The following is a 14,948-nucleotide window of genomic DNA, read 5'->3' on the forward strand; positions in this document are numbered from 1 at the left end:
CGCTTGATTTTAAATATATAGCATTTTTCGGATTCTAAACTTTCGTGAAAATATTGTAAAAGGAGTAAAAGAAATTAATAATATAAATAAACTAATTTTCCGGGAATTTTCCAGTTTTTAAGCTGTATTTGAAATTTCTCGAATAAAAAAAATTTTTTTTTGCATGTAGGATCCTTTAATGTATCGAAAAACACATTAAATAAATAATATAATGTAAAAAAAACAAAAGAAAAAAATATAAAAAATTTTAAAAATTGACCTCCGCCGGGGTTCGAACCTGTACTCCCTCGCATAAGGCGTAAGGCACTAGCACGCGGTCTTTGCCGTTGTACCACGTTTATACAGAGCTCAGGCTACTACATAGCTTCAAGTACCCTCTCCCGGTTCGCTAAAAAAATACTTGAGGGGCCTTTGAGCCCCCTCTATATGGTCTATAAAAATTTTTCTCGGTTTGGTGGATTGGCTCATATAGGCCAACTTTCCGCCCGAGTTTGAAAATTATAGCTTAATATAAAATAGAGTTCGACGGACTTGAAATTTTAGCCTTTTTCCCACCATTTTATTTTGTTTTATTATTTATTCCTTTATGCGTTCTTTCACCAAGAAAGACGCTTGATTTTAAACATAGAGCATTTTTCGGATGCTAAACTTTCGTGAAAATATTGTAAAAGGAGTAAAAAAAAATAATAATATAAATAAACTAATTTTCCGGGAATTTTCCAGTTTTTAAGCTGTATTTGAAATTTTTCGGAAAAAAAAATAATTTTTTGCATGTAGACCCTTTAATGTATCGAAAAACACATTAATTAAATAATATAATGTAAAAAAAAACAAAAGAAAAAATATAAAAAATTTTAAAAATTCACCTCAGCCGGGGCTCGAACCTGTACCCCCTCGCTAAAGGCGTAACGCACTAGCACGCGGTCTTAGCCGTTGTAACACGTTTATACGGAGCTCAGGCTACTACATAGCTTCAAGTACCCTCTCTCGCTTCGCTAAAAAAAAATACTTGAGGGGCCTTTGAGGCCCCTCTATATGGTCTATAAAAATTTTTCTCGGTTGGGTGGATTGGCTCATATAGGCCAACTTTCCGCCCGAGTTTGAAAATTATAGCTTAATATTAAAGGGAGTTAGACGGACTTGAAATTTGAGCCTTTTTCCCGCCATTTTATTTTGTTTTATTACTTTTTCCTTTATGCGGTCTTTCACCAAGAAAGACGCTTGATTTTAAATATATAGCATTTTTCGGATGCTAAACTTTCGTGAAAATATTGTAAAAGGAGTAAAAAAAATAATAATATAAATAGACTAATTTTCCGGGAATTTTCCAGTTTTTAAGCTGTATTTGAAATTTCTCAAATAAAAATTTTTTTTTTTGCTTGTAGGATCCTTTAATGTATCGAAAAACACATTAAATAAATAGTATGATGCAAAAAAAAAAGAAAAAATATAAAAAAAAATTTTAAAATTGACCTCAGCCCGGGTTCGAACCGGCACCCCCTTGCTTAAGGCGTAAATCACTAGCACGCGGTCTTAGCCGTTGTACCACGTTTATACGGAGATCAGGCTACTACATAGCTTCAAGTACCCTCTCCCGGTTAGCTAAAAAAAAATACTTGAGGGGCCTTTGTGGCCCCCTTGTATGGTCTATAAAAATTTATCTCGGTACGGTGGTTTGGCTCATAGAGGCCAACTTTCCGCCCGAGTTTGAAAATTATAGCTTAGTATTAAAGGGAGTTAGACGGACTTGAAATTTGAGCCTTTTTCCCCGCCATTTTATTTTGTTTTATTATTTATTCCTTTATGCGTTCTTTCACCAAGAAAGACGCTTGATTTTAAACATATAGCATTTTTCGGATGCTAAACTTTCGTGAAAATATTGTACCAGGAGTAAAAAAAAAATGATATAAATAAATTAATTTTCCGGGAATTTTCCTTTTTTTAAGCTGTATTCGAAATTTTTCGAATAAAAAAAATTATTTTTTGCATATAGGATCCTTTAATGTAACGAAAAACACATTAAATAAATAATATAATGTAAAAAAAACAAAAGAAAAAAATATAAAAAATTTTAAAAATTGACCTCAGCCGGGGTTCGAACCTGTACCCCCTCGCTTAAGGCGTAAGTCACTAGCACGCGGTCTTAGCCGTTGGACCACGTTTATACGGAGATCAGGCTACTACATAGCTTCAAGTACCCTCTCCCGGATCGCTAAGCATAATACTTGAGGGGCCTTTGTGGTCCCCCTATATGGTCTATAAAAAATTTTCTCGATAGGGTGGTTTGGCTCATAATCGCCAACTTTCCGCCCGAGTTTGAAAATTATAGCTTAATATTAAAGGGAGTTAGACGGACTTGAAATTTGAGCCTTTTTCCCTCCATTTTATTTTGTTTCATTATTTATTCCTTTATGCGTTCTTTCGCCAAGAAAGACGCTTGATTTTAAACATAGAGCATTTTTCGGATGCAAAACTTTCGTGAAAATATTGTAAAAAGAGTAAAAAAAAATTATATAAATAAACTAATTTTCCGGGAATTTTCCAGTTTTTAAGCTGTATTTGAAATTTCTCGAATAAAAAAAATTTTTTTTGCATGTAGGATCCTTTAATGTATCGAAAAACACATTAAATAAATAGTATGATGCAAAAAAAAGAAAAAATATAAAAAATTTTTTTAAAATTGACCTCAGCCCGGGTTTGAACCGGCACCCCCTCGCTTAAGGCGTAAGTCACTAGCACGCGGTCTTAGCCGTTGGACCACGTTTATACGGAGATCAGGCTACTACATAGCTTCAAGTACCCTCTCCCGGTTAGCTAAAAAAAAAATACTTGAGGGGTCTTTGTGGCCCCCTTTTATTGTCTATAAAAATTTATCTCGGTTGGGTGGATTGGCTCATATAGACCAACTTTCCGCCCGAGTTTGAAAATTATAGCTTAATATTAAAGGGAGTTAGACGGACTTGAAATTTGAGCCTTTTTCCCGCCATTTTATTTTGTTTTATTACTTTTTCCTTTATGCGGTCTTTCACCAAGAAAGACGCTTGATTTTAAATATATAGCATTTTTCGGATGCTAAACTTTCGTGAAAATATTGTAAAAGGAGTAAAAAAAATAATAATATAAATAGACTAATTTTCCGGGAATTTTCCAGTTTTTAAGCTGTATTTGAAATTTCTCAAATAAAAATTTTTTTTTTGCTTGTAGGATCCTTTAATGTATCGAAAAACACATTAAATAAATAGTATGATGCAAAAAAAAAAGAAAAAATATAAAAAAAAATTTTAAAATTGACCACAGCCCGGGTTCGAACCGGCACCCCTTCGCTTAAGGCGTAAATCACTAGCACGCGGTCTTAGCCGTTGTACCACGTTTATACGGAGATCAGGCTACTACTTAGCTTCAAGTACCCTCTCCCGGTTAGCTAAAAAAAAATACTTGAGGGGCCTTTGTGGCCCCCTTGTATGGTCTATAAAAATTTATCTCGGTACGGTGGTTTGGCTCATAGAGGCCAACTTTCCGCCCGAGTTTGAAAATTATAGCTTAGTATTAAAGGGAGTTAGACGGACTTGAAATTTGAGCCTTTTCCCCGCCATTTTATTTTGTTTTATTATTTATTCCTTTATGCGTTCTTTCACAGAGAAAGACGCTTGATTTTAAATATATAGCATTTTTCGGATTCTAAACTTTCGTGAAAATATTGTAAAAGGAGTAAAAGAAATTAATAATATAAATAAACTAATTTTCCGGGAATTTTCCAGTTTTTAAGCTGTATTTGAAATTTCTCGAATAAAAAAAATTTTTTTTTGCATGTAGGATCCTTTAATGTATCGAAAAACACATTAAATAAATAATATAATGTAAAAAAAACAAAAGAAAAAAATATGAAAAATTTTAAAAACGGACATCAGCCGGGGTTCGAACCAGCACACCCTCGCTTAAGGCGTAAGTCACTAGCACACGGCCTTAGCCGTTGTACCATGTTTATACGGAGATCAGTCTACTACATAGCTTTAAGTACCCTCTCCCGGTTAGCTAAAAAACATACTAGAGGGGCCTTTGTGGTCCCCCTATATGGTCTATAAAAATTTTTCTCGGTAGGGTGGTTTATCTCATAAAGGCCAACTTTCCGCCCGAGTTTGAAAATTATAGCTTAATATTAAAGGGAGTTAGACGGACTTGAAATTTGAGCCTTTTTCCCTCCATTTTATTTTGTTTCATTATTTATTCCTTTATGCGTTCTTTCGCCAAGAAAGACGCTTGATTTTAAACATAGAGCATTTTTCGGATGCAAAACTTTCGTGAAAATATTGTAAAAAGAGTAAAAAAAAAATTATATAAATAAACTAATTTTCCGGGAATTTTCCAGTTTTTAAGCTGTATTTGAAATTTCTCGAATAAAAAAAATTTTTTTCGCATGTAGGATCCTTTAATGTATCGAAAAACACATTAAATAAATAATATAATGTAAAAAAAAAAATATGAAAAATTTTAAAAACTGACCTCAGCCGGGGTTCGAACCAGCACCCCCTCGCTTAAGGCGTAAGTCACTAGCACGCGGCTTTAGCCGTTGTACCATGTTTATACGGAGATCAGTCTACTACATAGCTTCAAGTACCCTCTCCCGGTTAGCTAAAAAAAATACTAGAGGGGCCTTTGTGGCCCCCTTATATGGTTTATAAAAAGTTTTCTCGGTAGGGTGGTGTGGCTCATAAAGGCCTACTTTCCGCCCGAGTTTGAAAATTATAGCTTAATATTAAAGGGAGTTAGACGGACTTGAAATTTGATCCTTTTTCCCGTTTTTTTAATTTTTTTTTTTATTTATTCCTTTATGCGTTCTTTCACAGAGAAAGACGCTTGATTTTAAACATAGAGCATTTTTCGGATGCAAAACTTTCGTGAAAATATTGTAAAAGGAGAAAAAAAAAATATAAATAAACTAATTTTCCGGGAATTTTCCAGTTTTTAAGCTGTATTTGAAATTTTTCGAAAAAAAAAATTATTTTTTGCATGTAGGATCCTTTAATGTATCGAAAAACACATTAATTAAATAATATAATGTAAAAAAAAACAAAAGAAAAAATATAAAAAATTTTAAAAATTGACCTCAGCCGGGGTTCGAACCTGTACCCTCTCACTTAAGGCGTAACGCACTAGCACGCGGTCTTAGCCGTTGTACCACGTTTATACGGAGCTCAGGCTACTACATAGCTTCAAGTACCCTCTCTCGCTTCGCTAAAAAAAAATACTTGAGGGGCCTTTGAGGCCCCTCTATATGGTCCATAAAAATTTTTCTCGGTTGGGTGGATTGGCTCATATAGGCCAACTTTCCGCCCGAGTTTGAAAATTATAGCTTAATATTAAAGGGAGTTAGACGGACTTGAAATTTGAGCCTTTTTCCCGCCATTTTATTTTTTTTTATTATTTATTCCTTTATGCGTTCTTTCACCAAGAAAGACGCATGAATTTAAACATAGAACATTTTTCGGATGCTAAACTTTCGTGAAAATATTGTAAAAGGAGTAGAAAAAAAATATGATATAAATAAACCAATTTTCCGGGAATTTTCCAGTTTTTAAGCTGTATTTGAAATTTATTGAATAAAAAAATTTTTTTTTTGCTTGTAGGATCCTTTAATGTATCGAAAAACACATTGAATAAATAATATAATGTAAAAAAAACAAAAGAAAAAAATATAAAAAATTTTAAAAATTGACCTCTACCTTGGTTCGAACCTGCACCCTCTCGCTTAAGGCGTTAGTCACTAGCACGCGGTCTTAGCCGTTGTACCATGTTTATACGGAGATCAGATTACTACATAGCTTCAAGTACCCTCTCCCGGTTAGCTAAGAAAAAATATTTGAGGGGCCTTTGTGGCCCCCCTATAAGGTCTATAAAAATTTTTCTCGGTAGGGTGGTTTAGCTCATAATGGCCACCTTTCCGCCCGAGTTTGAAAATTATAGCTTAATATTAAAGGGAGTTAGACGGACTTGAAATTTGAGCTTTTTTCCCGCCATCTTATTTTGTTTCATTATTTATTCCTTTATGCGTTCTTTCACCAAGAAAGACGTTTGATTTTAAACATAGAGCATTTTTCGGATGCAAAACTTTCGTGAAAATATTGTAAAAGAAGTAAAAAAAAATGATATAAATAAACTAATTTTCCGCGAATTTTCCAGTTTTTAAGCTGTATTTGAAATTTTTCGAATAAAAAAAATTATTTTTTGCATGTAGGATCCTTTAATGTATCGAAAAACACATTAAATAAATAATATAATGTAAAAAAACAAAAGAAAAAAATATAAAAAATTTTAAAAATTGACCTCCGCCGGGGTTCGAACCTGTACCCCCTCGCTTAAGGCGTAAGTCAATAGCACGCGGTCTTAGCCGTTGGACCACGTTTATACGGAGATGAGGCTACTACATAGCTTCAAGTACCCTCTCCCGGATAGCTAAAAAAAATACTTGATGGGCCTTTATGGCCCCCTTATATGGTCTATAAAAATTTATCTCGGTAGGGTGGTTTGGCTCATAGAGGCCAACTTTCCGCCCGAGTTTGAAAATTATAGCTTAATATTAATGGGAGTTAGACGGACTTGAAATTTCAGCGTCTTTCCTGCCTTTTTATTTTGTTTTATTATTTATTCCTTTATGCGTTCTTTCACCAAGAAAGACGCTTGATTTTAAACATATAGCATTTTTCGGATGCTAAACTTTCGTGAAAATATTGTAAAAGGAGTAAAAAATATTAATGATATAAATAAACTAATTTTCCGGGAATTTTCCAGTTTTTAAGCTGTAATTTAAATTTCTCGAATAAAAAAAATTTTTTTTGCATGTAGGATCCTTTAATGTATCGAAAAACACATTAAATAAATAATATAATGTAAAAAAAACAAAAGAAAAAAATATGAAAAATTTTAAAAACGGACATCAGCCGGGGTTCGAACCAGCACCCTCTCGCTTAAGGCGTAAGTCACTAGCACGCGGCCTTAGCCGTTGTACCATGTTTATATGGAGATCAGTCTACTACATAGCTTCAAGTACCCTCTCCCGGTTAGCTAAAAAACATACTAGAGGGGCCTTTGTGTTCCCCCTATATGGTCTATAAAAATTTTTCTCGGTAGGGTGGTTTGGCTCATAAAGGCCAACTTTCCGCCCGAGTTTGAAAATTATAGCTTAATATTAAAGGGAGTTAGACGGACTTGAAATTTGAGCCTTTTTCCCTCCATTTTATTTTGTTTCATTATTTATTCCTTTATGCGTTCTTTCGCCAAGAAAGACGCTTGATTTTAAACATAGAGCATTTTTCGGATGCAAAACTTTCGTGAAAATATTGTAAAAAGAGTAAAAAAAAATTATATAAATAAACTAATTTTCCGGGAATTTTCCAGTTTTTAAGCTGTATTTGAAATTTCTTGAATAAAAAAATTTTTTTTTGCTTGTAGATTCCTTTAATGTATCGAAAAACACATTAAATAAATAATATAATGTAAAAAAAACAAAAGAAAAAAATATAAAAAATTTTAAAAAGTGACCTCTACCTTGGTTCGAACCAGCACCCTCTCGCTTAAGGCGTTAGTCACTAGCACGCGGTCTTAGCCGTTGGACCACGTTTATACGCACATGAGGCAACTACATAGCTTCAAGTACCCTCTCCCGGTAAGCTAAAAAAAAATACTTGAGGGGTCTTTGTGGCCCCCTTATATTGTCTATAAAAATTTATCTCGGTAGGGTGGTTTGGCTCATAGAGGCCAACTTTCCGCCCGAGTTTGAAAATTATAGCTTAATATTAAAGGGAGTTAGACGAAATTGAAATTTGAGCCTTTTTCCCGCCATTTTATTTTGTTTTATTATTTATTCCTTTATGCGTTCTTTCACCAAGAAAGATGCTTGATTTTAAACATATAGCATTTTTCGGATGCTAAACTTTCGTGAAAATATTGTAAAAGGAGTAAAAAAAATTAATAATATAAATAAACTAATTTTCCGGGAATTTTCCAGTTTTTAAGCTGTATTTGAAATTTCTCGAATAAAAAAAATTTTTTTTGCATGTAGGATCCTTTAATGTATCGAAAATTACATTAAATAATAATAAAATGTAAAAAAAACAAAAGAAAAAAATATAAAAAATTTTAAAAATTGACCTCTGCCGGGGTTCGAACCTGCACCCCCTCGCATAAGACGTAAGGCACTAGCACGCGGTCTTAGCCGTTGTACCACGTTTAGACGGAGCTTAGGCTTCTACATAGCTTCAAGTACCCTGTCCCGGTTCGCTAAGAAAAAATATTTGAGGGGCCTTTGTGGCCCCCCTATAAGGTCTATAAAATATTTTCTCGGTAGGGTGGTTTGGCTCATAATGGTCAACTTTCCGCCCGAGTTTGAAAATTATAGCTTAATATTAAAGGGAGTTAGACGGACTTGAAATTTGAGCCTTTTTCCCGCCATTTTATTTTGTTTCATTATTTATTCCTTTATGCGTTCTTTCACCAAGAAAGACGCTTGATTTTAAACATAGAGCATTTTTCGGATGCAAAACTTTCGCGAAAATATTGTAAAAGTATTAAAAAAAAAAATATAAATAAACTAATTTTCCTGGAATTTTCCAGTTTTTAAGCTGTATTTGAAATTTTTCGAATAAAAAAAATTATTTTTTGCATATAGGATCCTTTAATGTATCGAAAAACACATTAAATAAATAATATAATGTAAAAAAAACAAAAGAAAAAAATATGAAAAATTTTAAAAACTGACCTCAGACGGGGTTCGAACCAGCACCCCCTCGCTTAAGGCGTAAGTCACTAGCACGCGGTCTTAGCCATTGTACCATGTTTATACGGAGATCAGTCTACTACATAGCTTCAAGTACCCTCTCCTGGTTAGCTAAGAAAAAATATTTGAGGGGCCTTTGCGGCCCCCCCTATATGGTCCATAAAAATTTTTCTCGGTAGGGTGGTTTGGCTCATAATGGCCAACTTTCCGCCCGAGTTTGAAAATTATAGCTTAATATTAAAGGGAGTTAGACGGACTTGAAATTTGAGCCTTTTTCACGCCATTTTATTTTGTTTCATTATTTATTCCTTTATGCGTTCTTTCGCCAAGAAAGACGCTTGATTTTAAACATAGAGAATTTTTCGGATGCTAAACTTTCGTGAAAATATTGTAAAAGGAGTAAAAAAAATAATAATATAAATAGACTAACTTTCCGGGAATTTTCCAGTTTTTAAGCTGTATTTGAAATTTCTCAAATAAAAAAAATTTTTTTTGCATGTAGGATCCTTTAATGTATCGAAAAACACATTAAATAAATAATATAATGTAAAAAAAACAAAAGAAAAAAATATGAAAAATTTTAAAAACTGACCTCAGCCGGGGTTCGAACCAGCACCCCCTCGCTTAAGGCGTAAGTCACTAGCACGCGGCTTTAGCCGTTGTACCATGTTTACACGGAGACCAGTCTACTACATAGCTTCAAGTAACCTCTCCCGGTTCGCTAAAAAAAATACTTGAGGGGCCTTTGAGGCCCCCCTATATGGTCTATAAAAAATTTTCTCGGTAGGGTGGATTGGCTCATATAGGCCAACTTTCCGCCCGAGTTTGAAAATTATAGCTTAATATTAAAGAGAGTTAGACGGACTTGAAATTTGAGCCTTTTTCCCGACATTTTATTCTGTTTTATTATTTATTCCTTTATGCGTTCTTTCACCAAGAAAGACGTTTAATTTTAGACCTAGAGCATTTTTCGGATGCCAAACTTTCGTGAAAATATTGTAAAAGGAGTAAAAAAATAATAATATAAATATACTAATTTTCCGGGAATTTTCCAGTTTTTAAGCTGTATTTGAAATTTCTCGAATAAAAAAAATTTTTTTTGCATGTAGGATCCTTTAATGTATCGAAAAACACATTAAATAAATAATATAATGTAAAAAAAAACAAAAGAAAAAAATATAAAAAATTTTAAAAATTGACCTCTGCCTTGGTTCGAACCTGCACCCCCTCGCTTAAGGCGTTAGTCACTAGCACGCGGTCTTAGCCGTTGAACCACGTTTATACGCACATCAGGCAACTACATAGCTTCAAATACCCTCTCCCGGTTAGCTAAAAAAAATACTTGAGGGGCCTTTGAGGCCCCCCTATATGGTCTATAAAAAATTTTCTCGGTAGGGTGGATTGGCTCATATAGGCCAACTTTCCGCCCGAGTTTGAAAATTATAGCTTAATATTAAAGAGAGTTAGACGGACTTGAAATTTGAGCCTTTTTCCCGCCATTTTATTTTGTTTTATTATTTATTCCTTTATGCGTTCTTTCGCCAAGAAAGACGCTTGATTTTAAACATAGAGAATTTTTCGGATGCAAAACTTTCGTGAAAATATTGTAAAAGGAGTAAAAAAAATAATAATATAAATAGACTAACTTTCCGGGAATTTTCCAGTTTTTAAGCTGTATTTGAAATTTCTCAAATAAAAATTTTTTTTTTGCTTGTAGGATCCTTTAATGTATCGAAAAACACATTAAATAAATAGTATGATGCAAAAAAAAAAAAGAAAAAATATAAAAAAAATTTTTAAAATTGACCTCAGCCCGGGTTCGAACCGGCACCCCCTCGCTTAAGGCGTAAGTCACTAGCACGCGGTCTTAGCCATTGTACCATGTTTATACGGAGATCAGTCTACTACATAGCTTCAAGTACCCTCTCCTGGTTAGCTAAGAAAAAATATTTGAGGGGCCTTTGTGGCCCCCCCTATATGGTCCATAAAAAATTTTCTCGGTAGGGTGGTTTGGCTCATAATGGCCAACTTTCCGCCCGAGTTTGAAAATTATAGCTTAATATTAAAGGGAGTTAGACGGACTTGAAATTTGAGCCTTTTTCACGCCATTTTATTTTGTTTCATTATTTATTCCTTTATGCGTTCTTTCGCCAAGAAAGACGCTTGATTTTAAACATAGAGAATTTTTCGGATGCAAAACTTTCGTGAAAATATTGTAAAAGGAGTAAAAAAAAATGATATAAATAAACTAATTTTCCGGGAATTTTCCAGTTTTTAAGCTGTATTTGAAATTTTTCGAAAAAAAAAATTTTTTTTTGCATATAGGATCCTTTAATGTATCGAAAAACACATTAATTAAATAATATAATGTAAAAAAAAAAAAAAAAATATACAAAATTTTAAAAATTGACCTCAGCCGGGGTTCGAACCTGTAACCCCTCGCTTAAGGCGTAAGTCACTAGCACGCGGTCTTAGCCGTTGGACCACGTTTAAACAGAGATCAGGCTACTACATAGCTTCAAGTACCCTCTCCCGGTTAGCTAAAAAAATACTTGAGGGGCCTTTGTGGTCCCCCTATATGGTCTATAAAAAATTTTCTCGGTAGGGTGGTTTGGCTCATAATCGCCAACTTTCCGCCCGAGTTTGAAAATTATAGCTTAATATTAAAGGGAATTAGACGGACTTGAAATTTGAGCCTTTTTCCCGCCATTTTATTTTGTTTCATTATTTATTCCTTTATGCGTTCTTTCACCAAGAAAGACGCTTGATTTTAAACATATAGCATTTTTCGGATGCTAAACTTTCGTGAAAATATTGTAACAGGAGTAAAAAAAAATAATAATATAAATAAATTAATTTTCCGGGAAATTTTCAGTTTTTAAGCTGTATTTGAAATTTCTCGAATAAAAAAATTATTTTTTGCATGTAGGATCCTTTAATGTATCGAAAAACACATTAAATAAATAATATGTAAAAAAAACAAAAGAAAAATATATAAAAAATTTCAAAAATTGACCTCAGCCTGGGTTCGAACCTGCAACCCCTCGCTTAAGGCGTAAGTCACTAGCACGCGGTCTTAGCCGTTGTAACACGTTTATACGGAGATCAGGCTACTACATAGCTTCAAGTATCCTCTCCCGGATAGCTAAAAAAATACTTGAGGGGACTTTGAGGCCCCCCTATATATTCTATAAAAAATTTTCTCTGTGGGGAGGTTTGGCTCATAGAGGCCAACTTTCCGTTCTAGTTTGAAAATTATAGCTTAATATTAAAGGGAGTTAGACGGACTTGAAATTTGAGCCTTTTTCCCGCCATTTTATTTTGTTTTATTATTTATTCCTTGATGCGTTCTTTTACCATGAAAGACGCTTGATTTTAAACATAGAGCATTTTTCGGATGCTAAACTTTCGTGAAAATATTGTAAAAGGAGTAAAAAAATTAATAATATAAATAGACTAATTTTCCGGGAATTTTCCAGTTTTTAAGCTGTATTTGAAATTTCTCAAATAAAAAATTTTTTTTTGCTTGTAGGATCCTTTAATGTATCGAAAAACACATTAAATAAATAGTATGATGCAAAAAAAAAAGAAAAAATATAAAAAAAAATTTTAAAATTGACCTCGGCCCGGGTTCGAACCGGCACCCCCTCGCTTAAGGCGTAAATCACTAGCACGCGGTCTTAGCCGTTGTACCACGTTTATACGGAGATCAGGCTACTACATAGCTTCAAGTACACTCTCCCGGTTAGCTAAAAAAAATACTTGAGGGGCCTTTGTGGCCCCCTTATATGGTCTATAAAAATTTATCTCGGTACGGTGGTTTGGCTCATAAAGGCCAACTTTCCGCCCGAGTTTGAAAATTATAGCTTAATATTAAAGGGAGTTAGACGGACTTGAAATTTGAGCCTTTTTCCCGCCATTTTATTTTTTTTATTATTTATTCCTTTATGCGTTCTTTCACCAAGAAAGACGCATGAATTTAAACATAGAACATTTTTCGGATGCTAAACTTTCGTGAAAATATTGTAAAAGGAGTAGAAAAAAATATGATATAAATAAACCAATTTTCCGGGAATTTTCCAGTTTTTAAGCTGTATTTGAAATTTCTTGAATAAAAAAGTTTTTTTTTGCTTGTAGGTTCCTTTAATGTATCGAAAAACACATTAAATAAATAATATAATGTAAAAAAAACAAAAGAAAAAAATATAAAAAATTTTAAAAATTGACCTCTACCTTGGTTCGAACCTGCACCCTCTCGCTTAAGGCGTTAGTCACTAGCACGCGGTCTTAGCCATTGTACCACGTTTATACGGAGATCAGATTACTACATAGCTTCAAGTACCCTCTCCCGCTTAGCTAAGAAAAAATATTTGAGGGGCCTTTGTGGCCCCCCTATAAGGTCTATAAAACTTTTTCTCGGTAGGGTGGTTTGGCTCATAATGGCCAACTTTCCGCCCGAGTTTGAAAATTATAGCTTAATATTAAAGGGAGTTAGACGGACTTGAAATTTGAGCCTTTTTCCCGCCATTTTATTTTGTTTCATTATTTATTCCTTTATGCGTTCTTTCGCCAAGAAAGACGCTTGATTTTAAACATAGAGAATTTTTCGGATGCAAAACTTTCGTGAAAATATTGTAAAAGGAGTAAAAAAAAATGATATAAATAAACTAATTTTCCGGGAATTTTCCAGTTTTTAAGCTGTATTTGAAATTTTTCGAAAAAAAAAATTATTTTTTGCATATAGGATCCTTTAATGTATCGAAAAACACATTAAATAAATAATATAATGTAAAAAAAAAACAAAAGGAAAAAAATATACAAAATTTTAAAAATTGACCTCAGCCGGGGTTCGAACCTGTACCCCCTCGCTTAAGGCGTAATTCACTAGCACGCGGTCTTAGCCGTTGGACCACGTTTATACAGAGATCAGGCTACTACATAGCTTCAAGTACCCTCTCCCGGTTAGCTAAAAAAAAATACTTGAGGGGCCTTTGTCGTCCCTCTATATGGTCTATAAAAATTTTTCTCGGTAGGGTGGTTTGGCTCATAATCGCCAACTTTCCGCCCGAGTTTGAAAATTATAGCTTAATATTAAAGGGAATTAGACGGACTTGAAATTTGAGCCTTTTTCCCGCCATTTTATTTTGTTTCATTATTTATTCCTTTATGCGTTCTTTCACCAAGAAAGAAGCTTGATTTTAAACATATAGCATTTTTCGGATGCTAAACTTTCGTGAAAATATTGTAACAGGAGTAAAAAAAAATAATAATATAAATAAATTAATTTTCCGGGAAATTTTCAGTTTTTAAGCTGTATTTGAAATTTCTCGAATAAAAAAATTATTTTTTGCATGTAGGATCCTTTAATGTATCGAATAACACATTAAATAAATAATATGTAAAAAAAACAAATGAAAAAAATATAAAAAATTGACCTCATTCTGGGTTCGAACCTGCAACCCCTCGCTTAGGGCGTAATTCACTAGCACGCGGTCTTAGCCGTTGTACCACGTTTATACGGAGCTCAGGCTACTACATAGCTTCAAGTACCCTCTCCCGGTTCGCTAAAAAAAATACATGAGGGGCCTTTGAGGCCCCTCTATATGGTCTATAAACATTTTTCTCGGTTTGGTGGATTGGCTCATATAGGCCAACTTTCCACCCGAGTTTGAAAATTATAGCTTAATATTAAATAGAGTTCGACGGACTTGAAATTTGAGCCTTTTTCCCACCATTTTATTTTGTTTTATTATTTATTCCTTTATGCGTTCTTTCACCAAGAAAGACGCTTGATTTTAGACCTAGAGCATTTTTCGGATGCTAAACTTTCGTGAAAATATTGTAAAAGGAGTAAAAAAATTAATAATATAAATAGACTAATTTTCCGGGAATTTTCCAGTTTTTAAGCTGTATTTGAAATTTCTCAAATAAAAATTTTTTTTTTTGCTTGTAGGATCCTTTAATGTATCGAAAAACACATTAAATAAATAGTATGATGCAAAAAAAAAGAAAAAATATAAAAAAAAAATTTAAAATTGACCTCGGCCCGGGTTCGAACCGGCACCCCATCGCTTAAGGCGTAAATCACTAGCACGCGGTCTTAGCCGTTGTACCACGTTTATACGGAGATCAGGCTACTACATAGCTTCAAGTACACTCTCCCGGTTAGCTAAAAAAA

The sequence above is a fragment of the Parasteatoda tepidariorum genome, chromosome 11 (assembly GCF_982258835.1).
Source record: "Parasteatoda tepidariorum strain Cologne lab strain chromosome 11, Ptep-v5.0, whole genome shotgun sequence".
In the NCBI taxonomy this organism is placed as follows: Eukaryota; Metazoa; Arthropoda; class Arachnida; order Araneae; family Theridiidae; genus Parasteatoda; species Parasteatoda tepidariorum.